At 37.4% G+C, this 27,825-nt stretch overlaps 1 long non-coding RNA gene and 1 pseudogene across 4 annotated transcripts in view; both read right to left on the reverse strand.

Annotated features, from left to right (window-relative positions):
* LOC106010714 (uncharacterized) overlaps positions 1 to 27,825 on the reverse strand; it is a 243,601-nt gene that overhangs the window by 87,414 nt on the left and 128,362 nt on the right. The gene's annotated exons all lie outside the window — the stretch shown is intronic.
* LOC147828955 (BTB/POZ domain-containing protein 1 pseudogene) lies at positions 4,201 to 12,551 on the reverse strand (annotated as a pseudogene).

Here is a 27,825-nt window from a genome sequence, read left to right on the forward strand (position 1 = left end):
AAATATGCATTAGTCACTTCTCTCATTGCTGAGACAAAATACCCAACACCTAAAGTTAAATGAGAAAAAGTTTATTTCGATACAGTTTGTAGAGGTTTCAGTCCATAATTGGCTGGCTTCAAGGCAGGGTAGCATGGCAGAGGGGCATCACAAAGGAGAAAAAGCAGTTCACAGCATGGAAGGTAGAAGATAGGAGACAGCAAAGGAGCAAGCAGTGAAGTAGCAAAGAAGCAGCAAGCAGAGACAGCAGCCCTCTTCCTGTCCCTTATATTCTGTCCAGTCTACATTGCATTAGGAAACATAGCACTCACACCCAGGGTGGGCCTTGCCATTATCCAGAACTATGACAAACCAATCAATGTACTAATTTAGTAATCACACACCCTTGATCCCAGCATCACTCACTAGATCCAGCCACCTTTGGAAAGCCCCACCTATGACCGTATGGGGCTTTGAGGGTACATCTAGACACAAGCCATAACAGTATTGGACCAAATGGTTCAGAAACATTTAGAATGTGCTTGTGGGAAGAGTTTGTAAATTTGGGAGAAGTGGGCTAAAGAAGCCTTAGAATGCTCTAAGCAGGGCTTGAGGGGTGATACTAGCCATGGCTCCAAAAACAGGAATGCTGATAGGAGTGCACAAAGTAAAGCCAGGTTCATTCAAGAAACCCCTGAGATGTTAGTGAATGAACCCCAAATGGTGAATCCAAAGGTGTAGTGGAAGCTCTAGGAAGTGAGAGATACCAGGAACTTGGATCATATGCTGAGCTAGATATGAATCCACAGAACTTACTCTTTCTCCTTTGCTTTTCAATCTTGGTTGACCAATTCTCTTCTATCCCCCTTTACTCCCTTTTTGACAGAAATATTTATGCTCTGCCTATGTATATTCAAAGTATTTAACTTTGTATTTCTTTTTGATTTTTATATGGTTATATTTTAAAAATTTACCTTGAGACTCAAGAAAGACTTTGGACGTGGGCTTGTCAACATTGCTGAAACTGTTAAAACTTTGGTGACTCTTAGAGGTGGAATAAATACATCTTATATTATGAGATGGACTTGAAGCCTAGACCAGAATGTTATGGTGTAGTCGTGTATTATTTAAAGATGAGTGGCTTAAGATGATTTGCATAAAGTATTCCTTGAAACTTTTTAATCTTTCTTTCTCTTACCATCAGGTGTCTGCCCTTTATCTTAGCAACTAAGCCAACTTATGGACTTTAAAGGATCTGGGATGTGATGGCCTAGAGAAAAACAACATAAACAAGCCTCAGGCATATAAATATGGATATTCTCAGGTATGTGTGTGTCCTGAAGTTGCAATCTTTTTACAAGTGTGATTTTAAAATTCTGGCTTTTCTTGTCTCCTTTCTATTTTTATTTCTTGTTTCCTACATCATCTCTCCTCCCCAACTTTGATCCATATTCTTACCATGGCTTCCAGCTCTGGGAGATGTTGAAATTGGCTTGCTAGAGATCAAGTTTCTCCCTGATTGACTTAAAGGTGACATAGGAAGATGGGTTTTGTTGTATGAAGAACCATCATTCTTTGGTAGTCAGGAAAAGAAGGCAGGAAAAGACATTAGGAAGTTATTGATACTTAGCTTCACTTTACAACCATATTAAATAAGTAGGTGTCAAAAATTAAAGGTAGAGTATTGGTGAATAGTGGCTCCTAAAAGTGGTAGTAGACAAACAAAAATAAGGTGCATTTGGCATAAGGCTTTTGTCTTTCATATTAACATCTATTTGTCCTGAAGTGTATACCCGAGTATAACAGGTGGGGTTTATGACCATACAGACTCCTCCCTGTTTGTCAATAAGGAATCTAATGTTCTTTTATTTTAATTATAACAATGACCAAGGATTACACTAAAAAAATATCAGTTTTTCTAGGACCATGAAAAATTTTGAATTCTTAGCACTTACCCCAGAACCTGGGATCTGGCCCTATTTTTTTTTAGAACTGAAGTTCCTTTGAAATGAATGGCTCCAGATAATACAAACATAAATTTTGATCTAGATTAAAAAACAAGTTTATACTACCAAAGTAACAAAGCTTGATAGCTACCGTATTTATATGAACATTTTTATCCTATAGGCAGACCTATAAAGAAGTCAATCTTTACATGAGCAATTCTTCAAAGTACATTAAAATAACATAAAGGCAATACACTAATACAGGCTGAGGGACACATAGATGGAAGAGGTAATGAGACTGGGAATCATAAAATCATAACCTCTAGGCTAAGATGTTATAGGTGCAGTTGGAGATGGCCAGGAACAACTGTGTGGTGTTTAGAGACCCTTTTTGAATCTAGTCTCTCTTTCTGTCTCTACCTCTGCCTCTCTGCCTCTCTCTCCCTCTCCCTCTCCTTCTCCCTCTCTCTGTTTTTCTATTACTACTAATTCCTCCAGTTTCTGGTTATATTTTCTTGGAGGGATTTCAGAGCCAAGTCAAAGTAAGAACTTTTATTGTTTATAAAATTAATGTATATTTTTTACATCAGGTAAGGGTCTCTGGGATTCCTTTGGGGGACATTTTTTGACATAAATAAATAAAATATAGATCTAACAAAAAGGTACAACAGAAATTATAAAATAATTTACGTGTTGGTTAAAATTTAACATACTGTCATATAAGATGCAGCTGAAGCTACGTGATCAAATATATTACAAAATAGTATGAAGCCAATTAAGCTTCTAAGAAAAGAAAATAGAAAGATTAACTACAAACTAAACATAAAGTAGTAAATAAATTAAAAAGAACATCATAAACTAAAATAAATACATAAAATGAAGACCTTTTAAAATGTTAATAAAATTGAAATAATTTGTTGAGACTCATTAAGAAAACATACAAATAAGGATCTCTATAATCATAAATCCTAACATTTAGCAATATAATTAGAATAGTCTATGCAATCTTATGCCAGTAAATTTGAAAATTATGTAACAGAAAATTATGCAACAAAATTCTTTTGTGTCAACACACTTCAGGAAAACACAGCTCTAAAAATTAAGAAAAAATAAGACCCAAGTAATCCAATAATTATTGAAGACATGGAATCTATATTTTTAAACCTTTCTGCAATAAGAATACACAAACCAATCTCCTTCACTGGACAATTTTACCAAATATTTCAGGAAGAAATAACAGTTATCCACAACTACTTTAGAGAATAAAAGAACACTTCTTAATAATTAGGGCATTCTAAATCATATATGCCCATTTATGCTCATGAAAAGAATGAAGGATTTATTCAAAGTTAGCATCAAGGAGATAGGCTATTTGCTTCAAATCACCATCTTCCTTTCTGTACATGTTTAGGAGTCTTGTGTAACAAGGTACAAGGGAAAAGGTACCATGAGATAATACACTTCTCAATTTTCATTTATGACATGATCAAATGATAAAATCAATTTCATCTCAATATACAAATAACAAACTACTAGAACATGAAATTAAATTTTACTACTTACAGTGACATAAAATGTCAATTACCTAAGATTTTTCCACAGAAAATTTTATATAGAAAATATAATTGAGAAAGCTTAAAAGGCTGAAATAAATGAAAGAACATACTGCCTTCATGGCTTGTAAATTCAATACTGTAAACACTAATTGTTAGAATTAAAGTAAACCTAGTTTAAATATCAACTTTTTTCTTTATAGAATAGTATAAGCTGATTTTAAATACACATGAAATTCACCAGGTCAAGAATAAGGTAAGAGAAAAAAACTATTTTTTTGGTACTGGGAATCGAACTCAGGACCTTGAGCTTGTGAGGCAGGCAGTGACACCAGAGAGCTAAACCCACCCCCCCCCAAGAAAATCTTAAACAATAACACATATGAAAGAATTGTTGTACCAAATGTCATAAGTAATTTTATTATAAAATTATCCTAATTCCAGGTAATTACACAACTAGTATTATGTGGTAATGGAATCATGGAACAATATTGGCACTTAATTCATAACTCTTGCATTGTAAACTTTCGAGGAAATAATTTTTTCAACACTAGTGGAGAGATAATAATCCATGGGTGAATAATAGATCCAAATTTTAAAGAAATAAACCAAAAACACCTTCTAAAATTTAATAACATGAATATATTCATGAATTTGTGTTAGAGAAGACATTGAAAAGAAATGTCTGAAAATGTATATTTTAAAAGTAAAAATTTCTATTAATTAAAAGACATCATTAAAAGAATGAAAAGAAAGACAGGATAGAAGCAATATGCAAAAAACAAATACCTAGTATATGTACAAAATCCTAATATCAATGAGAAAAGAGAAACACTCCAATTAAAACATAGGCAAGGGCACTAAATAGGCCCTTCAGAAAAGGGAAAATCTGTTATTCAGAAAAGAGTAAACACCACTCATGATCACAAAAATTAAAAGTACAATCAAAATACACTAGAGTGTTGAAGGGAGGGCAGGAGAAGGGGGAAAAATAAGAACCAAGATGGATTATGTAAAGGTGCAAATTTCCAATGATGAATGTCATTACATTGTATACCTAAAATGTACCAATAAAAGTATATACAGTTAAAAAAATACACTAGAGCACAAATCCTACAGAAATGTGAAGACTAAAGGATCAACAATGTCAAATATTGGGGAAAGCATTTTGGTGTTCTTCTAAGAATGCAGATAACACAGATTTACATGTGTCTTCAATGATTTGCCACCTGCCCCAGTTCCACTGCCCTTTCCTCCTAGGCACACAGCTCGTCTACATTTCCCAATCGCTTGCTATGGCCACATGAGTAAGCTGTGACAAGGAAGATGCAGGACTAAGAATAAGTCATTTCCATATCTTGGCCATATAATGATCCTCCATAATCCTCCATTATAGTTCCCCCTTTTAACAGCCAGATAATTATGCCCAAAGTGATCTTAGAAATGATACTAATGATGGCAGTTTCTAAGAGTACAAGCACACTCTCAACCCTATCTCTCCTACAGATCTTATTGACCCCCATATAGACTTCTATTGTTTGAAGCTACTAAGATTTTATTATCAATCCATTAAGGCAGGTTACACTATGGTTGCTGGTACACACACACAAAAACACACAGACATACACACATACATACATATACACATACATTTCTCTCGGGCTGGTTTTGATTTGGATTGCAACACCTCCAAGAAGAGCCTGAAAGTAGCTTCCTATTTTGAACAACTCATTACATCCTTGGCACAAGTTAATCATCCTTGCACATGTCCTGCAACAGTCATGCTTTCACCAGCTAAGAGGAAACACAGAGCAGTCCACATAAGTGCCAACTCCGGGTCAGTTCTCATTGACTTCAATAACATCCTTGTGTTTGTTGGCTGTACAATTTGAACAAACTACAACAACCTCTGGGAGTTTATTTCCCTCAACTTTAAAATGATGCAACATCAAGAAACAACACAAATAGTCTAAGGGCATAAATTCTGATATCATAATACTTCATTTTGAACCCCGATTTTGCATGTTACTAACTTGGCAAATTGCGCACAGCAATTTGGGAAAATCATGGTGCAAAGCTCAGGATTCAGAGCCAGACGCCTGCATTCACATTCTGTCTCCATCCACAGGTCTATTCACCACTCAGTTGGAAACAAGAAGCTTCAGGGTGCCTTATTTACAGGTGCCCATCCAGGTCTTCTAATCATATTTTATGTTTGTAAGTTTGTGTCATGTTTCTGAAAGAGGATTTCAAATAGAATGAATAAAATTTTGAAATATAACAAAATCTGGATCAAAAGTTGCCTCTATGAGTTACTGGCTCTGTGACATAGACTAGATTCCTCGCTTCTCAGCCTAAAATTGGATGAAAATGGCAACATACTTTTCAGGGTTGTTGTTAGGACCTAGTAACTTAATTCACATAAAAATGTTTAACAGAGTGCCATATGTGTGCCATGTCCTCCATGAGTGTTGGTTACAAAACTCCTTTTGTTGGGCATTCTTTATCTTGTTCTTTCATGACAACTGGCACCCTTTTCTTTGTAAGGGCAGCCTGTAGTGAGCTTCTCCTGAACCCTCATTCCTTCCTTTGTGTTTTTGCACATGCTTTCCATAAGCCTCTTGAGCTGTTTACAATCTGGTCTAATCAGCCTCTATTAGATCTCTTAAACCTACGGGACTTGTTTGTTGTGCTCAATGATACAGTTTTTGTTCATATTTTCCACCCAAAAAGCCATCTAATAGAATGAATTTCTCAATGAAATGATGGGCAAGAAAGTGACAGTATCATCAAACCTGTGACCAAATACATTCAGAAAGTATTGCTACACATCATCTACAAATGGGAAAAGCTATTCAGACTCTATCCTGCTTCTAAAATATTTTTTTGAAAATACTGACCTTTCACGTGAATTCAGCCCCTTGAACACTGGTATGTTTGTGTCAATTTGGAACAGAATCTGGACACATGGATTTTTGCATAGTGGGTTTGCCTATTAACTGTGCATAAGCCAATCACAATGAAAATAATCAGCTTTATCTGAAGGCTGCTGATTTAGAAGATAATCACATCTTTTAAAAATTATATTCACAGGGTTGGGGATTTAGCTCAGTGGTGCTGCCACCTGCTTTGCAAGCACAAGGTCTTGAGTTCACCCCCCAGTACCAAAAAAAATTATACTCATAAAATATATGAATTGGTCTTTACTGACAGACCACCAGGTAACTAGCAAAGTAGATACATAAAATTAGTTAACACAGTATACAACAAGTGCATAGTACTTAGCTTTTTTCTGTATTTTATAGGATTCTGAGTATCAAAATTCCTTGCTGGTTTATACAAGAACAAGCATGTTACTTTCAGTAGATTCTTTTACCTCATTGTCCACTGTGTTTTGAGGCTGATCCTGAAGGTCACGGCTTTGCCTTGAACTAGTGTGAGCGCGATGAGAACTCTTTTGATATTTTCCCAACATGGACCCAATATCTAGAATCTTTGTCTTTTTTCCTTGGCTAATCTCAGCTACAATGTCCTTCCAACGGTAATTATTCAAGGAAGTAAGAGAATAACAAACCATAAAAAATTAAAACATTGTTTATAAAGGAGAATCATTATGATCAGTGCAGGGTGGCACAAAAGCATTTTTCCTGATATCAGAGAACAGAAACAGAGTAGAAAGTATATGACTGAGGGGCCACTGTAGCACTGCCCTGAGTGCTGAGGAGCAGAGCCCCGCCCCCCAGTGCCAAGGAGGTGAGCCACGCAGGCACCAACATCACCTCGACACACACGGCTGATAGATTAATAACTACCACAAATTGTCATTTTTTTTCAAAGGATAATATACATTTATTTCTGTAAAGTTCCAGGTGATTTCCCAGTGTCAGTAGAGTTCTGTTTCTTGTACGTACCTTCTATGGCTACTTTCAGTTATAAGTGTTCAGCGTAACACAGAAGGCATGTGAAATGCCTCAGACCCCAAAATCTCCCTCTAACTTATCTCTGGCATACCATATTTTAAAAGGCGGAAGTATTTTGGTAATGGTTACTACTGAATGTTTGCCAGTTAATCTTTAGTTAACCAGAACCACACATGCCAAAGCTATTCCCGTAAAGTGAGAGTTATATCCATAAGGACATGGTACATGAGACAGAAAATTTTCCCTTTTCTTTAATTTCAAGAGATCTTGGCCAACAACACATCTCACTACCTTGTTAAAAATGTATAATGAGGGCTGGAGATTTAGCTCAGTGGTTCTGGTGCCTGCATCGCAAGTGCAAGGTCCTGAGTTTGTTTCCTGGTACCAAAAAAAAAAAAAAGTGTATAATGAAATAGTACTTTTGATGAAAAATTTTTACTTCCTATTTAGAAAAATTCTCTTGATACTGAAAGAATTTTTTGTCATCTTCCACAAATATCTAATATACTTTAAGCTTAAATTACACAAGTTTTTTTAGGATAGTCACTTTCAAGGGAAAAGTTATTTATATTTTTTAAATCTGCTGTATATAAAAGTGTATAAATGTCACTCTACCATATATATTTCCTACTTCCTCCTAATATGGATGTGCTGGTCACATTCATGAGATCACAACATTAAATATATTTTACTTCTTGAATAGAACTATGTGATAGAAAACATTCTTTTTGGCAGGAGTGACTCTGTTGGATAGCTCTATAATTTCAAAGTAGCTGTTAGAAATCTTAGTAACCATGTTCCATTTATTGCTGCATGGGATAATCACAAAGTTGAAGGAGTATCTTTAAACAATCATCAGTCATCACCATCAGCTCAGTCTTGGGACTCATCAGCAGCACCCCATACAGATAGGAAGGTATGGTGATACAGCTGAATGATAAAGATCCAGGCTTATGTCACACCTTTAGAGACTTTGTATATACCACATTATTGTGAATGTATACAAAATCCATTTAGTTTCGACACTATACTATGTAATGCATTACTATACTACTACAAAATATCCTTTTCTGTAAATGCATTGAAAATTTTCTTGGGCATTATTAGGCCTATTTTTAGCATTATTCCAAATGTTAGCTAGCAGATATTTTTAAATATCAAATATAAAGCCAGTTTTCCTAATTTTCTGAAATTAGTTATTTGACTTCATAGGAATTCTGCAAGAACACTGACCCATCTCATCTACTTTCAAAAGTTAAAAATAAAGAAACCAGACTGGCTATGTGTAACAAGAATCTTTCAATTCCCAAACTATTGAAAGACCATGAGTCAGCTGATGATGAAATGATACAAGAAGCAGCTGAAACAGCTGCATTTTTTTACACAATTAAACCTAGCTCTATTCCCCTAAGGTGACAACAAAAAAGTGGAAAATCTACCTTTAAATCATGCAGAGATTTAAATAAACATTTTTCTATTTTTTCTAAGAAACTAAAATGTTTATATTACAATCATAAATATTCTTGATACTCAAACTTTTTTCTGTGGCCAGTTATTTATTTGTCTGAGTCTAGATTGTGTGGTAGGTACTATTTAGCCAAGATGTATTATAATGCTAAATTATGTATAAAATATTATTTCTGGTATTTGTCCATTTTCTATTGTATTGTTGTCAGGGGAACTAAAGAAGAAGAAAATGGTCTTGCTGGCAGCAGCTGTCTCATGTACAACTTTCTTCAGCCCTTTTGTGCCATAGTGGGTATCTGGACTTTGAGTGTTGCACATGCTGTGTGGCACACTTTAGGCAGGATCTCTATAGGCTCCTTAAACATGACTCTGAATGTGTTAGAAGTCTCATCACAACTAAACCTGGTATCATTTTGTCCCAGGGTCTGTTTTTTTTCATATTCAATGATCTGTATATTCACTTGATAATCCGTGGGACCATGGATTGATCCATATAAGCCAAGCCCAACTATGGAGATTCTTTTATTAACTGTGAACCTGATCCAGTCACTGGTCCCACTGTAGCCCCAGCGGCTCTCCACCTGCTGGAACCTGTTGATGCAGCACTCCTTGCCCCACAGGCAGCACCGTGGACAGTTGATGTACTCCACTTGGGGCTTGGGGTTGACAGTGAAGTGAAGAAAGAGGTTCACCACTTCATGGTCTGACAAGATGCCAGACTGAGCAGGACCTGCTGCAAACTCTTCAAATGTCATCAGTGGGAAGCAGATTAAAGAAAGTGCTCTTCATAAAACTTTCTCTTTATTTCCAAAAGTCACTGGCAGTTGTTGTCTCTGACATTCTGCTTCTGCCCAGCATACAATAGCTCCAAAAAGTCGACTTTCTTAAATGCTAAGTGTGTCTCTTTCTCACAGAGTGTGTTGATACCAATATCAGTAAATCCTTCTGTGCTGATCGCATCCACGGTGCTTTTGTCAATTGTGTTTAGACAGAGACTCGCAAGCTGAGGTTCATCAAATAACTGCGCCTGAGTAGGTAATATAAAGGCATTATCTGCTCTGAGATACTTGATGAGAAATTCCGCAAAATGTGCTTCCAAGGCCAGGACAGCATATTTCTTAGCAGTATACAGAGTAGTCATGACTGTTTTGGGGCCAATTTGAACTTCATCTGAATACAGAAATCTGAGCAGTGCCAGGAAGGCGGCAGGCTCCACGTCCAGCAGCGTGATCTCAGCCGACATGGTGGCCATGCCGCAGTTGAACATGGCATCGAAGGCAGTGCTGTCACCCTCCAGTTGTACAGTGGCTTGTGCTGCACAGACAGCAGTGGCAGTGACACAGGCGGCCCTGGCTCCACTTCACAACCCGGCACTGGCTTCTCAGCCACGGTCAGCCAGAGAAGGGAGGTGATTGTTGTGCTTTGGGATGCAGCCTACGCCAAATGCTCTGGCCCACCCACCGCTGCCATTGCCGGCCACAACGACGCCATGACCCCCCCAAAAATTTTCATTTTCTAAGCTGTGCTTGATGCTATTGTTGCTGCTCATTGTATCACTTGGGCTAAGGTATTGTGATTGATCAAATCAGCTGTCCTTTCTGGTATACTGAAAAATAAGATTGCCTAAGAGTCATTAGAGACTCAAAACCTAAAGACCAACTATATCTGGAAGACACCTCTGAGAAGCAATCATTCTGTAAGGGTTCTAAATACAAGCAAAAAAGTCACTTACAATAAGCAAAAGTTGAAATATCAACTCAGGAATTAAACCAAAACCAGTATCGACAACAAAAATAGAAATGAGAAGATACCTAAGCAGGCACAAACTCAGACTTCCAGCTCACCAAAGGCAAATTCTGGGGGAAAGGAGGTGGAAAAATCTGATAGTCAACCACCTAGACACCCTGACCTAATAGCACAGGAAGAAAAAAAAAAAAACAGATGAATGAGGCTCCGGAAAAATTCAAAAAAGAAATAATTTCCCAGATAACTACAGAGATGGTGAGCAGAATGAAAGACATGATTAGAGACTCTAGAACAGAAACAGATTAAAAAAATAAATAAATGAGCTCAGGACCATGATGGAAGCCATGAATGCCCAGCATAGGAAAGAAATGGAATCCGTGAAACAGATTCAAACAGATATCCAGGAGATTAAAAACTCTGTTGAAAGTATTCACAGCAGAATGAGCCAAGGGAAGACAGAATTTCAGATATAGAAGACAGGATTGCAGTCAATGACCATGAAAAGAGAGATCTCTTAAAAATAGTAAGGAACTATGAGAAATCAATCCAATGGTTCCTAGATGACTCAAAGAAGAATAACATAAGACTGATAGGAATCCATGAAAAACCAGGAGAAAGTACAAATGACATTTAAAAAACTGTTCACAGAATAAATGACAGAAAACTTCCCAAACAGAGTGAAAGAATTTGACATACAGATAAGTGAGGCATATAGGACTCCAACTAGTCATGATCAAAAAAAATCTACACCTAGACATATAATAATCAAGATCCCAGAAACCCAACAAAGATGAAAATACTACAAGCAGTTAGAGGAAAGAAAGAAATAACACACAAAGAAAAGCCCATGAGAACTACAGCAGACTTTTCAACACAAACCCTCAAGTAAAGAAGAACCTGGATTAAGGTATTTCAAGCCCTAAAAGAAAACAACCTCCACATTTTGAAATAGGAAAAAAGGTCTAAAGGACTATTGGAAGTTGGAAGGGTTAGGGAAAGGAAAGAAGGAAAAATAAAAAATATGAGAAAAGGAAAAAAATGGAAACAAAGTCTTTCTAAATAGGGAAGGGTGGAGGGGGTGAAGGGAGGGCAAGGGAATAGGGAAAAAATAAGAACCAAGATACATCATGTAAAGGTACAAGATCCCAATGATGAATGTAACTGTCTTGTATACCTAAAATGTACCAATAAACTTAGTCAAAAAAAGTGTATGATCAAAATATAGTTATAGGTGAAGAATGAAATGATATCCAACTCAAACCAATGGGGATGGAGGTATATGCATAGAATAAGAAGGCAAGGGAACTTTAAAATATAGATATAGAAATCAGTAGCATATGCCCAGACTTTAATTTTGAATGTTGGCTATGACTATATATTTGGGCACCACCTACTGTAATGCTTTTCTTGCATATAAAAGATTTTTTTCTGAACTCCTGTGATGCAAAGGATAAAAACAAATTTCACAATTCACAAGTCATAGATTAGGGAATAATTTAATTTAGTAAAGAGAAATACCACAATTCCAGTGTTGGCAAGAATCAGTCTGAGAGCTGCCCCCAGCACCGAGCAGGAGGTGAGCCTTCCAGGTCGTTGTACCAAGGCCCCCAGCACCAAGGAGCAGAGCCTCCCCAGTGCTGAGGAGGAGCCTTGGGCCACTGTACCACCATCCCAAGCACTGAGGAGATGAGCCTTGCATGCACCAGGAGCACACCACACACTTGAAATGAGAAGACACATAAACAAGTCTCAAAAGCAGACTTCCACATCACCTAAAGAAACCGTAAAGGGAAATGACATGGAAAAATCTGATACTCAACCACCTGGACTCCCTGAAGTGGCAAGAAAAGAGTATCTGGAAAAAAATGACATCAGAAATAATTTCTCAGATAACAGAAGAGATTGTGCCATAGTGCAAGACATGATTAATAAATCTAGCGAGGACACAGATAAAAAAATAGAGGAGCTGAGGAACATGATGGAATCCCAACATAGGAAACAAATGGAATCCATAAAACAGTTGCAAACAGATTTCCAGGAGATTAAAAACTCCATTGAATGTTTACGCAGCAGAATGAACCAATGTGAGGACACAATTTCAGATATGGAAGATAAGATTGCAATTAGTGACCAGGAAAAGAAAAAATTCTCAAAAATAATAAGGGAACACAAGAAATCAATCCAGCAGCTAGTAGACGTCACAAAGAAGAATCACATAAGATTGAGGGGAGTCAATGAAGGAACAGGACAGAGGGTAGACAATATAAAAGAAACTGTTAACAGAAGTGATTGCAGAAAACTTCCCAAGCAGGGGAAAAGAATGTGACATACAGATAAATGAGGCATATAAGACTCCAACTAACCATAATAATAAAAAAAATCTACACATATGTGTTAAGATTCCAGAAACCCAACAGAGGAACAAAATTCTAAAACCAGTTAAAGAAACAAATCACATACAAAGGAAAGCTTATCAGAATCACAGCAGACTTCTCAACACAAACCCTCAAGTCAAGAACAGCTTGGAGAACACGCGGAATCAGCCCACTGCAGACAGGCAGGTCTGTGCACGCCCTACCAAGGCCCTGAGTCATGCAGAAGACGCCAAATTACCCTGCTGCAGACAGGCAGGTCTGCCCATACCCTACTAAGGTCCTGAATCCCACAGAACACACAGAATCAGCCCGCTGCAGACAGGCGGGTCTGTAAACACACTACCAAGGTCCTGAGTCACGCAGAAGACACCGAATCACACCGCTTCAGACAGGCAGCCACCAGGTTCCACACTACAAAGATGCAGAGGACACCAGACCACCAGACCAAGGTACTGAGTCCCACCGTTCCTGGCCCAGAGGTAGGGGCTTCTGAGCTGCCGTCCCAATGCTCCTGGTCCAGAGGAAGGGGTTTCCCAGCCACCATCCCTGGCACTGCTCCCAGCCCAGAGGAAAGGGCTTTTGGGCCACCTTCTGTCCTGCTGCTCCTGGCCCAGAGGAAGGGGCTTCCAGGCCACCATCCCTCCCACCACTCCTGGCCCAGATGGAGGGGCTTCTGAGCCACCGTCCCACTGCTCCTGGTCCAGAGGAAGGGGGTTCCCAGCCACCATCCCTCCGGCTGCTCCCAGCCCACAGAAAAGGCCTTTTGGGTCACCATCCCTACCGCTGCTCCCAGCCCCTGTCCCACCTCACCCAGCTCAGAGGAGGTAATCCGTGCAGGCGCTAACAGGCCCCCTGCCCCAATCGAAATAAGAAAACACGTAAATAAGTCTCTAAACCAGACTTCCAGATCACCTACAGCAACCCCAAAGGGAAATGAGATGGAACACTCTGATACTCAACCACCTGGACCCACTGAACTGGCAACAAAAGGGGATCTGGAAAAAATGAAATCAGAAATAATTTCTCAGATAACAGGAGAAATTGTGCCCCTAGTGCAAGACATGATGAATAAATCTAGAGAGGAGCTCAGGAACACGATGGAATCCCAACATAAGAAACAAATGGAATCCATAAAACAGATGCAAATAGATTTCCAGGAAATGAAAAACTCCATTGAAAGCCCACTCAGCAGAATGAGCCAATGTGAGGACAGAATTTGAGATATAAAAGATGAGATTGCAATTAGTGACCAGGAAAAGGAAAAATTGCTTCAAAATTATAAGGGAACATGAGAAATCAATCCAGCAGCTGCTAGATGATGCAAAGAAGAATAACATAAGACTGATTGGAGTCAAAGAAGAAACAGGAGAGGGAGGAGATGACATAAAAAATCTCTTCACAGAAATAATGGTAGAAAACTTCCCAAGCAGGGGAAAAGAGCTTGACATACAGATAAGTGAGACATAGAGGACTCCAAATAGCCTTGATGAAAAAAAATCTACACATAGGCATATAATTGTTAAGATTCCAGAAAGACAACAGAAGAACAAAGTTCTCCAAGCAGTCAGAGAAAAGAAATAAATCACATACAAAGGAAAGTCCATCAGAATCACAGCAGACTTCTCAACACAAACCATCAAGGCAAGAAGAGCTTGGAGTGACATATTCCAGGCCATAAAAGAAAACAGCCTCCAATCCAGATTGATGTACCCTGCAAAACTATCTTTCAAAATGGATGGAGAAATAAGATACTTTCATGACAAAGAGCACCTTAGGAACTTCGTGAATACCAAACCAGCACTCCAAAGAATGTTACACAATATCCTAGGAACAGAGAATGAGGATCACAACCCCAGTAAGCAAAGCAGAATGAACCCATCTGGCATGACAAGAAATTAAATGTAAAGGGGGAGAATCCAACAAAAAGAAAAAGTCATGCCAATGACAAGTCAATACGTTCCAGTTATAACCATCAACGTTAATGGTCTCAATTCACCAATCAAAAGAAATAGACTAGGGCCAGGGATTTAGCTCAGTGGTTCTGCTGCCTGCCTTGCAAGCACAAGGACCCGAGTTTGATCCCCAGTACCAAAAAAAAAAAAAAAGAAAGAAAGAAATACACTGCCAGAATGGGTCAAGAAGCAAAATCCAACAATACGCTGCATTAAAGAAACACACTTAATTCAAAAGGAACCTCATAGACTGAAAGTTAAAGGGTGGAAAACAAAACTCCATGCAACAGGAACCCAAAAAAAAGCAGGAGTAGCTATCCTCTTGGCAGATCAAGTAGATTTCAAACCAACACTGATTAAGAGAGACAAAGAAGGACACTACATCCTCGTAAAGGGAAGAATCCAAGAAGAAGAGATGACAATCATAAATATCTATGCACCAAACACTAGTGCACCGAACTATATAAAACAAATACTAACGGACATGAAAAGCCACATATGCACTAATACAATGGTAGTGGGGGACCTCAACACACCACAGTCACAAATAGATAGATCAACTAGACAAAAAATAAGTAATAAAATACTAGAACTCAATCGAACTCTTGAACAAATGGATTTAACAGATGTTTGCAGAGTCTTCCACCCCACAAAATCAGAATATACATTCTTCTCAGTTGCACACGGGTCATTCTCAAAAATACACCACATACTCACACATAGAACATGTTTAAGTAAATGCAAAGGAATTGAAGTTATCCCCTATATATTATCAGATCATAGAGCAATGAAATTGGAGATCCATAGAAAAAGAAAATCAAAAAATTTCAAAAATATGTGGAAATTGAACAACACACTTCTGAATAACCAATGGATCACAGAGGAAATTAAAGAAGAAATCAGACAGTTCCTTCAATTAAATGACAATGACAATAAAACATATCAGAATCTATGGGACACAATGAAAACAGTCTTATGAGGGAAATTCATAGCAGTGACTACACATATTAGGAAAACAGAATGAGCCCAATTCAACAACCTGATGCTGAACCTCAAGCTTCTAGAAAAAGAAGAGCAGGACAACACCAGAGATCATACAAGGGAGGAAATTTTAAAGATCAGAGTAGAAATAAATGCAATGGAGACTAAGAGAACGATACAAAAAATCAATGAAGCCAAGAGTTGGTTCTTTGAAAGGATCAACAAAATTGACAAACCTTTAGCCAACCTTGTCAGAAAAAGGAAAGAAAAGGCACAAATCCATGCAATCAGGAATGAAAAGGGTGAAATTACAACAGACTCAGCAGAAATCCAGAGGATCATCAATACCTACTTTGAGAACCTATATGCCAATAAGATGGACAGCACAGAAGAAATGGACAGATGCCTAGATACATATGAATTAACAAAGTTGAATGAAGAAGACCTAAAAATTTTGAACAACCCAATATCAACCAATGAAATTGAAAATGCAATTAAAAACTTATCAACTAAAAAACGCCCGGGCCCTGATGGCTTCACTGCTGAATTCTACAAGACATTTAGAGAGGAACTGCTCCCACTACTCTTTAAACTCTTCAATGAAATTGAAAGGGAAGCAATACTCCCAAATTCATTCCTGGAAGCAATCATCACCTGGATCCCCAAAGCAGAGAAAGACCCAACTGAAAAAGAGAACTATAGGCCAATCTCACTAATGAACATAGATGCAAAAATCCCTAATAAGATACTGGCAAACAGAATGCAGAAGATCATCAAGAAGATCATACACCCTGATCAAGTGGGATTCATCCCAGGGATTCAGGGATGGTTCAATATACACAAATCAATCAATGCAATACACTATATCAATAGAGCCAAGGACAAAAACCATATGATTATCTCCATAGATGCAGAAAAAGCATTTGACAAAATCCAACATGCATTTATGATAAAAACCCTACAAAAAATTGGAATAGATGGTCTCTACCTCAAACTGATAGAAGCCATCTATGAAAAACCAACACCCAATATCATACTAAATGGTCCAAAACTGAAATCCTTCACACTAAAATCAGGAACAAGACAAGGATGTCCACTATCACCACTCTTGTTCAATATAGTTCTGGAAACATTAGCCACGGCAATTAGACAAGAGAAAGAAATAAGGAATAAAGATAGGTAATGAAGAAGTCAAATTGTCATTCTTTGCAGATGACATGATACTCTATATAGAAGACCCCAACAACTCCACCAAAAGTCTCCTAGGCTTAATAATCAAATTCAGTCAAGTAGCTGGTTACAAGGTCAACACACAAAAATCAATAGTTTTCCTCTACACCAATGACAGACTCACTGAGAGAGAAATAGGGCAAATAATTCCTTTCACAATAGCATCCAAAAAACTGAAATACCTAGGAATCAACCTAATGAAAGAAATCAAAGGCCTCTTCTCTGAAAACTATGGCACTCTGAAAAGAGAGATTGAAGATGACGTCAGAAAATGGACAGACATCCCCTGCTCCTGGGTAGGAAGGATTAATATAGTGAAAATGGCCATACTTCCAAATCTGCTATATACATTTAATGCAATTCCAATTGAGATCCCAGCAGCATACTTCATGGACCTTGAGAAAAAAATCCAAAAATTCCTTTGGAACAAGAAGAGAACCAGAATAGCAAAAGCAATTCTAGGTAACAGAGACATGGCAGGGGGTATCACAATCCCCAACCTGCAACTCTACTACAAAGCTACTGTGATAAAAACAGCATGGCACTGGCAAAGAAACAGACCTGAGGACCAGTGGAACAGATTAGAAGATGCAGAGACAACTCCAGACACACTCAGCCACCTCATCTTTGATAAAGGAGCCAAACACCCTCACTGGAGGAAAGATAGCCTCTTTAATAAATGGTGCTGGAAAAATTGGGTTTCAACTTCCCAAAGATTAATACTAGACCTGTATCTCTCACCATGCACTAAACTAAAATCAAAGCGGATTAAAGATCTAAATATTAAAATAGAAACACTGAACCAGTTGGAACAGAGGTTAGGTAGAACCCTTGAAAACATCGGTGTAGGAAAAGATTTTATGAACAAAACCTCAGTTGCCCATGAACTAGCACAAACAATCAACAAATGGGATCTCCTCTTATTAAAAGGCTTCTGCACAGCAAGAGAAACCACCAGCAGTGTGAAGAGACAATCCACAATGTGGGAAAAAATCTTCACCTGCTCTTCCTCAGACAAAGGTCTACTATCTCGAATCTATAAAGAACTTAAAAAGATCAGACCTCCCAAATTTAAAGACCCAATCCAAAAATGGGCATCTGAAATGAACAGACACTTCTCAGACAAAGTAGAAATAGCAAATAAATACATGAAAAAGTGTTCAACATCACTGGTCATTCAAGAGGTGCAAATGAAAACAACATGAGATTCCACTTCACTCCAGAAAGAATGACTGCTATCATGAAATCCACCAATAACAAATGCTGGCAGGGCTGTGGGGAAAGAGGAACACTGCTCCACTGCTGGTGGGAGTGTAGACTGGTGCAACCACTGTGGAAATCAGTATGGAGAAACCTCAAATAACTATGACTGGAAGTCCCATTTGACCCTGCTATTCCACTGCTGGGGATCTTCCCCAAAGAATTAAAAGAATCATACCACAGTGATATATGTGCACCCATGTTCATGACAGCGCAGTTTGTAATAGCTAAAACTTGGAAACAGCCCAAATGCCCATCAAGACTGGATGGGAAAATGTGGATACTGGATAAAGAAAATGTGGTTTTTTTATAAAATGGAGTACTACTCAGCCATAAAAAATGAGAAATCAGAGACATTTATAGCTAAGTGGATGCACATTGAGGTGATACTCTTAAGTGAAATAAATAGGACACACGTGTAAATACCGAATAGTTTCTCTGGTGTGAGAAACTGAAAGTGTAAATAAGGACTGAATGTATAATATGTAATGTGAAATAGGAAGAAAAGGGGCAAAGGGGAAGGAAGTGGGAGGGCTGGGGGAAAGGATAGAAGGGAATGTGATTTAATATGAGAAAATGGAAAAATAGGAACAAAATCTTTGTAAATAGGGACGAATGGAGGGGTTGAAGGGAGGGCTGGGCAAGGGTGAAAAATAAGAACCAAGAGAGACTATGTAAAGGTGCAAATTTCCAATGATGAATGTCATTATATTGTATACCTAAAATGTACCAATGATTAGAATGAATAATCAATAATGCAAAATAGGAAGAAAAGGTCCAAAGGGGTAGGGGTAGTGGGAAGGGCAGGGGAAAGGAAAGAAGGAAAAGGAAAAATGCTGAGAAATGGAAAAAATGGAAATGAAGTCTTTGTAAATAGGGAAGGGTGGAGGGTGTGAAGGAAGGGCTAGGAATGGGGAAAAAATAAGAACCAAGATGCATTATGTAAAGGCACAATTCCCAGTGAGAAATGTATTTGTGTTGTATACCTACAATGTACCAATAAAAGAATTTAATACAAAAAACAAAGAACAGCTTGGAGTGACTTATTCCAAGCCCTAAAGGAAAACAGTGTCCAACCCAGATAGATCTCCCTGCAAAGCAATCTTTCAAAATCGATGGAGAAATAAGATACTTTCATGACAAAGAGCACGTTAGAAACTTCATGAATACCAAACCAGCACTCCAAAAAATTTTAGACAATATCCTAGGAAAAGACAGTGAGGATCACAACCCCAGGAAGTCCAGCATAATGAAGCCATCAGGCATGACAAGAAATTAAAGCAAAAACAGAGAATCCAGCAAAAAGAAAAAGTCATGACAATGATAAGTCAATACGTATCAGTTATAACCATCAATGTTAATGGTCTTAACTCGCCAATCAAAAGAATAGACTGGCATAATGGGTCAAGAAGCAAGATCTAACAATATGCTGCATACAAGAAACACACTTAATTCAAAAACAAATTCATAGACTGAAAGTTAAAGGGTGGAAAACAATACTCCATGTGACAGGAACCTCAAAAAAAGCTGGAATAGCTACCATCTTTGCAGATCAGTTGGATTTCAAACCAATACTGATTAAGAGAGACAAAGAAGGACACTACATCCTTGTAAAGGAAAAAATCCAAGAGTAAGAGATGACAATCATAAATATATATCCAGCAAACACTACTGCACCCAACTATATAAAACAAATACTAACAGACATGAAAAATCAAATAAGCACTAAAACAATAGTAGTGCGGGACCTCAATACCCCCCGTCACATATAGGTCGATCAACTAGAGAAAAAATAATCAAGGAAATACTAGAACTCAATCAAACTCTTGAACAAATAAACTTAACAGATGTTTACAGAGTGTTCCACATCACAAAATCATATTCTTCTCAGGTGTACATGGATTGTTCTCCAAAATAAACCACATACTGACTTACAGAACATGTTTAAGTAAGTGCAAAGGAATTGAAGTTGTCCCCTGTATATTATCAGACCATAGTGAGATGAAATTGGAGGTCAATAAAAAATAAACCACAACAATTTCATAAACACATGGAAATTGAACAACACACTTCTGAATAATCAATGGGTCACAGAGGAAATTAAAGAAGGAATCAGATGACTCCCACAATTAAATGACAATGACAATACAACATATAGGAATCTATGGGAAACAATGAAAGCAGTCTTAAGAGGGAAATTCATAGCATATTAGGAAAACAGAACGAGCCCAATTAAACAACCTGATGCTGAACCTCAAGCTTCTAGAAAAAGAAGAGAAGGATGAACAAAAAGCTCATACAAGGGAGGAAATTATAAAGATCAGAGCAGAAATCAATGCAATGGAGACTAAGAGAACAATACAAAAAAAATCAATGAAGCCACGAGTTGGTTCTTCGAAAGAAGAAACAAAATTTACAAACCCTTAGCCAATCTTATCAGAAAAAGGAAACAAAAAGACAAATCCATATAATTAGGAATGAAAAGGATGAAATTACAACAGACCCAGCAGAAATCCAGAGGATCATCAATACCTACTTTGAGAACCTATACGCCAATAAGATGGAAAACACAGAAGAAATGGACAGATTCCTAGATATGTGTGAATTATGAAAGTTGAACGAAGCAGATCTAAAAAGTTTAAATGACCCAATATCAATCAATGAAATTGAAAACATAATTAAAAACTTACCAACTAAGGAAAGCCCAGGTCCTGCATCACTGCTGAATTCTACAAGACATTTAGAGAGGAACTACTGCCACTACTGTTCAAACTCTTCAATGAAATTGAACGGGAAGCAATACTCCCAAATTCATTCCTGGAAGCAAGCATCACCTGGATCCTCAAATCAGAGAAAGACCCAACTGAAAAAGAGAACTATAGGCCAATCTCACTAATGAACATAGATGCAAAAATCCTTAATAAGATACTGGCAAACAGAATGCAGAAGATTATCAAGATGATCATACACTCTGATCAAGTGGGATTCATCACAGGGATGCAGGGATGGTTCAACATATGCAAATCAATCAATGTAATACACTGTATCAATAGAGTCAGAGACAAAAACCATATGATCATCTCAATAGATGCAGACAAAGCATTTGCAAAAACCAACATGCATTTATGATAAAAAACCCTACAAAAAAATAGAATAGACCTTCTCTATCTCAATCTGATAAAAGCCATCTATGGAAAACCAACAGCCAATAACATACTAAATGGTCAAAAACTGAAATCCTTCACACTAAAATCAGGAACAAGACAAGGATGTCCACTATCACCACTCCTATTCAATAGTTTTGGAAACACTAGCCACAGAAATTAGACAAGAGAAAGAAATAAAAGGAATAAAGATGGTTAACAAAGAGCTCAAATTGTCATTATTTGCAGATGACATGATACTCTATATAGAAGACCCCAAGAACTCCACCAAAAGTCTTCTAGACTTAATAACCAAATTCAGTCAAGTAGCTGGATGCAAGGTCAACACACAAAAATCAATAGCTTTCCTCTACATGAACAACAGACCCGCTGAGACAGAAATAGGGCAAATAGTTCCTTTCACAATAGCATCAAAAAACTGAAATACCTAGGAATCAACCAAACAAAAGAAATCAAAGATCTCTTCTCTGAAAACTATAGCACTCTGAAACGAGAGACTGAAGATGATATCAGAAAATGGAAAGACATCTCTTGCTCCTGGGTAGGAAGGATCAACATAGCGAAAATGACCATACTTCCAAAACTCCTATATAGACTCAATGCAATCTCAATTGAGATCTCAGCAGCATACTTTACAGACCTTGAGAAAAAAATCCAAAAATTCCTTTGGAACAAGAAGAGACCCAGAATAGCAAAAGTAATTCTAGGTAACAGAGACATTACAGGGTGTATCACAACCCCCAACTTAAAACTATACTACAAGTCTACTGTGATAAAAACAGCATGGTCCTGGCAAAGAAACAGACCCGAGGACCAGTGGAACAGATTAGAAGATGCAGAAACAACTCCAGACACACTCAGCCACCTCATCTTCAACAAAGGAACCAAACACCCTCACTGGAGGAAAGATAGCCTCTTTAATAAATGGTGCTGGAAAAATTGGGTTTCAATTTGCCAAAGATTAAAACTAGACCTATATCTCTCACCATGCACTAAACTAAAACTGAAATGGATTAAAGATCTAAATGTTAAAAGAGAAATGCTGAACAGAAATGGCTGGAACAGAGGTTAGGTAGAACTCTTGAAGACATTGGTGTAGGAAAAGATTTTATGAACAAAACCTCTGTACAATTGACAAGTGGGATATCATCTTATTAAAAAGCTTCTGCACAGCAAGAGAAGCCACCAACACTATGAAGAGACAACTCACAATGTGGGAAAAAATTTTCACCAGCAGTTCATCAGATAAAGGTCTACTATCTAGAATATATAAAGAAGTTTAAAAAATCAGACCACCCAGATTTAAAGAACCAGTCAAAAAATGGGCATCTGAAATGAACAGACATTTCTCAAAGAAGTAGAAATGGCAAATAAAAATATCAAAAAATATTCAACATCACTAGACATTCAAGAGATGCAGATGAAAACAAAGCTGAGATTCCATCACACCCCAGAAGGAATAGCTGCTATCAAAAAATCAACCAATAACAAATGCTGGCGGGGCTGCGGGAAGAGAGGAACCCTTCTCCACTGCTGGTGGGAGTGTAGACTGGTGCAACCACTGTGGAAATCAGCATGGAGATATCTCAAAGAACTAGGACTGGAAGTCCCTTTTGACCCAGCTCTTCCCTTGCTGGGTATCTTCCCCAAAGAATTAAAAGAATCATACCACAGTGATATATGTGCACCCGTGTTCATAGAAGCACAATTTGTAATAGTTAAAACTTGGAAGCAGCCCAAATGCCCATCAATTGGAGACTGGAGAAAGAAAATGTATTTTTTTGTATAAAGTAGAGTACTACTCAGCCATAAAAAATGAGAAATTAGAGACATTTATAGCTAAATGGATGCACATTAAGGCAATACACTTAAGTGAAATAAATAGGACAGACATGTGTAAATACTGAATAGTTCCTCTAGTGTGAGAAACTGAAAGTGTAAATAAAGACTAAAAAGTATATTAGATAATGTGAAATAGGAAGAAAAGGGGCAAAAGGAAAGGGGAAGTGGGAGGAGTAGGTGAAATGAAAGAAGGGAATGGAATTAATATGAGAAAATGCAAAAATGGAAACAAAGTTTTTGTAAATAGGGAGGGCTGGAGGGGTTGAAGGGAGGGCTGGGCAAGGGTGAAAAACAAGAACCAAGAGAGACTATGTAAAGGTGCAAATTTCCAATGATGAATGTCATCATATTATATACCTAAAATGTACCAATAAAATTCATTTTAAAAAATAAGAAAAGACAAAACAACTCAACTGAAAATAGAGAACAGCCTTCAATAGGTACTTCACAAAAGAAATATATGATATTCAGGAAGCAAATGAAAAAGATAATTACCACATATGATCACAAAAATTAAAAATAAAATCACATTATGGCCCACTGCTAATCCAACAGAAAAGCCAAGGTAAAAGGACTGACATATAAATATTTTTAGAACAATTTAATGTTCTGTGCTAAAAATGAAGATAACACAGACTTTACATTGTAGTGATACAGCAAAATCACCAAACCACATCCCTTTTTATCTAGACACTGTGTGTCTACACTGCTCGACCTCTTGCATTATGTACGGCCTTATGACTAAGCTGTCACAATAAGAATGCATGATGATAGACACAAGCCACTTCCAAATCTTGCCCTCCATAAGGCCCTATTCTCCCTTTCACATTTAACAGCCAGATACTCAGGCCCAAAGGGACCTTAGAAATGACATTAATGATGACAGTTTATGGGAACACAGGCACACTCACTTTTCACAATTACAGGTTTTTAGTCTAATATAATTCCATTTGTTGATTTGTACTGAAATTTCTTGTGCAATTGAACTTCTGTTTAGTAAATCCTGTTTTACCTATTTTATCTTTAGTGGGTTTAGTGTTTCATTGTTTCGATCTTTGCTCCATTTTTATTTTACTTTAGTACATGATGAGAGATATGAGTCCAGTTTCAATCTTCTGCAAACAGGTATTGTTTTCCCAGCACCAGTTTATAATAGGCTATCTTTCCTCCAATGTGTGCTTTGGGCCTCTTTGTCAAATTAAATATGGAAAAACTAAAAATATTCTCCCTAAAATCAAGAACAAGACAAAGATTCCCACTATCATCACTTCTAGTCAACATAGTACTTGAAACATTAGCCAGAACGATTAGGCAAGTGAAAAAAAATAAAAAGGATACATATAGGAAAGGAAGAATTCAAATCATTATTTATAGATAACATCATACTCTATATACAAGACTCAAAGAACTTCACCAAAAAATTCTTAGAATTATTCAGCAATGTAGCTGGACACAAGATCATCACATAAAAATCATTAGCATTTGTGTCACCAACAATGAACTCAATGAGAAGGAAATTATGAAAATAATACCATTCACAGTAGCTTCAAGAAAAACTAAATATCTAGGAATTAACCTAACCAGGGAAATTAAAGCCCTCTACAAAGAAATAAAGGAGATTGAAGAGGACGTCAGGAAATAGAACGATATCCCCTGCTGCTAGATAGGCTGAACCAATATTGTCAAAATGGCCATACTCCAAAAACTTTACAGATTCAATGCAATCCAAGTTAAAATACCAACAGTATACTTTATAAATCTAGAGAAAACAATCCTAAAATTCATATGGACTCAGAAAAGACCCAGAATAGCAAAAGCAATTTTGGGGAACAAGAGCAAAGCAGAAGACCCTACAATACCTGACTCAAGCTATATTATAAAACAATGGTGATAAAATGGTATAGCACCTAAACAAAACAGATATGTGAATCAGTGAAATAGAATATATTCAGTTTATTTGATCTTTATAAAGGAAGGTTTTGATACAGATTTTAACACTTCCAAATAGATCTTGAAAGTAGCTTCCTTGGTTGAACATTACATACTCGGTCTAAGATAAATGCCCTTGTGTTTCCTGTAGCACTCATGCTTTCACTAATAAAGAGGAAATAAAAAGCAGTCAGTGTAAGTGCCAGCTCTGGATTAGGTTCTCACTGGGTTTCAATAACACTTTCATATTTGTTGGCTGTATGATTAGAATAAGCTCTGAAAATCTCTGTGAGTTTACTTTCCTCAACTATAAAATATTGTGACACTAAAAACAGGATAGACAAGTAGTCTAAGGACATAGACTGTGATATCACATTATTTAACATTGAACCTTCAATTTCGCTAGTTCCTAACTTGTTTTGTGCACACCAGTGTGCAAAGCTCAGTGTTTAGAGCCAGACTGCCTGTGGTCACATTTGGCTCCATGAACAGCTATATTCACCAGTGACTTGATAACAAGTCTCAGTGTTCCTAACTTCCAAGAGCTCTTTTCAGTATCTTTCTCAGTATATTATGTTGATACATTTGTGCTGTGTGTCTGAAAGATGACCCCAAATAGCATGAATAAAACTATGGGGATACAACCAAATCTGGATCCAAAATTGGTATCACTAGTTCCTGGCTCTATGACACAGGCTTCATGTCTATTTCATCTCTGTTTCAGTTGCCCTATTTGTAAAATGGGATAAAAGTGACAAACCACTTCACAGGGTTGCTGTGGGGAATACGATAATTAAATGCATGTAAAATGCTTATTATATTTCTATGCACATGACATGTCCTCCATGAGTGTTGGCTTCCACAGCTCCCTTTCTGCATTGACCATTCTTTATCTTGCTTTTTAATGAAAACTATCAGGTCTGTGATCATCCATTTCTTTGCAAATTTCAGCTGTGATTACCTTCCTGTGATTCTTAATTCCTTCCTTGTGTGTCCTTGAAGATGTTTTCTGTAAGCCTTCCGAGTTTTTTTTACAGTCTGGTCTTATCAGTCTCTATTTGGTTTCTAAAACTTACCAGACATGTTCTTTGCATACATGTGATAATTTTGATCCATATATACCCCCAAAGAGCCATCTGCTAGATTGAATTTCCACTGGCATGTAAATGGCATTATCATTGAATTTGTCATAAACTCCATGCTGAAATCATTGTGCATGTAATCTGCGATTTGAAAAGCCATTTACTCTGTCCCACTTCTAAAATACTGACCTTACAAATGTGTTCAGTCCCAGGAATACTGATATCTCTATGTAAACTTGGAACAAACGTGGGACACATAGACATTTGCATGGTGGATTTGACTACTAAAAATGGATTTGCTTTTAAGCCAACTCCAGTAAAAATAATCCAATTTAACACAGGCTTCTGATTTAAATGTTAATCATATCTTTAAAAAGGAAATTTACAAAAACATTTAGATTGGTGTTTAAGGACAACTAGGTACCCTGCCCAGCCAAGTTCACATATAAAACTAAAATAAATATCACATCAGGAAATGACAGAATAGTACTTATGATTCATTGTGCATTTTAAAGGGTTTTGAGTATCACAATTCTCTGTTGATTTATAGGAGAGTGAACATATGACCTTCAGTACATTTTCTTAACTCATTGTCATTTTTTTTCCTGAGGTCTACATTATTGATAGTGGCTATGGTGATTTATACAGGTTACTCTAGAATAATGATTTTCTCTCATGTCCCACAGAATCCTTCTGGAATCCTTCTATGAAAAGGTAAAACAAATCTCACAATTCATAAGTCATGGATTAAGAAATAATTTAATTTGCTAAAGAGAAATAGCACAATGCCAGTCTTGGCAAGAGTGAGTCTCCCCATGATTCCATGTAGAAAAATTCTTAGGTCAGGAATCTCCCAAACACTGTTGGAATTCTGTACTAGTGGATGAAATCATTCTCATTGTGTCATCCTCTGTGCATTTTTCTGTGGGATAAGTGTGAGATGTTACTGCCTCATTATAGAAAGAGTCTCTGGTGACCAAAAGGCCTGATTTGGAAATTCCAGCTTTTTACAGAAAATGTGTAGAATTAAAATGTTAGACCCTTGTACAAAGGACTTCGAAACATCTGGAATGTTGGGCATCTATCTGTAGCATTTACTACTACATCTGAACTTCTGAAGGACTCGGCAGTCAGAAACACCTTCACATTTCCATCCCACACTCACCTGGACACCACTGTGGCCCCGCCTCACTATCAACCACAACATCCTCACTCTTACTATGTGATTGGTGGTGGCTTTTATGGAGGCCCTGATCAACTTTAGACTCTAAAACCTTCTTTAATGACATCTCATCTTGAACTTATTATAAGGTGATCAAGCAATTCTGCTCTAGAACTGTAAATTGAAAGCTGCCCCCATTGCTGGCTCACTGCCTGTGGAGACAGTGGCTGAAGCTAA

The sequence above is a fragment of the Heterocephalus glaber genome, unplaced genomic scaffold (assembly GCF_053883595.1).
Source record: "Heterocephalus glaber isolate CG9 unplaced genomic scaffold, H.glaber_assembly_v1.0 deba00000818, whole genome shotgun sequence".
Taxonomy (NCBI): domain Eukaryota; kingdom Metazoa; phylum Chordata; class Mammalia; order Rodentia; family Bathyergidae; genus Heterocephalus; species Heterocephalus glaber.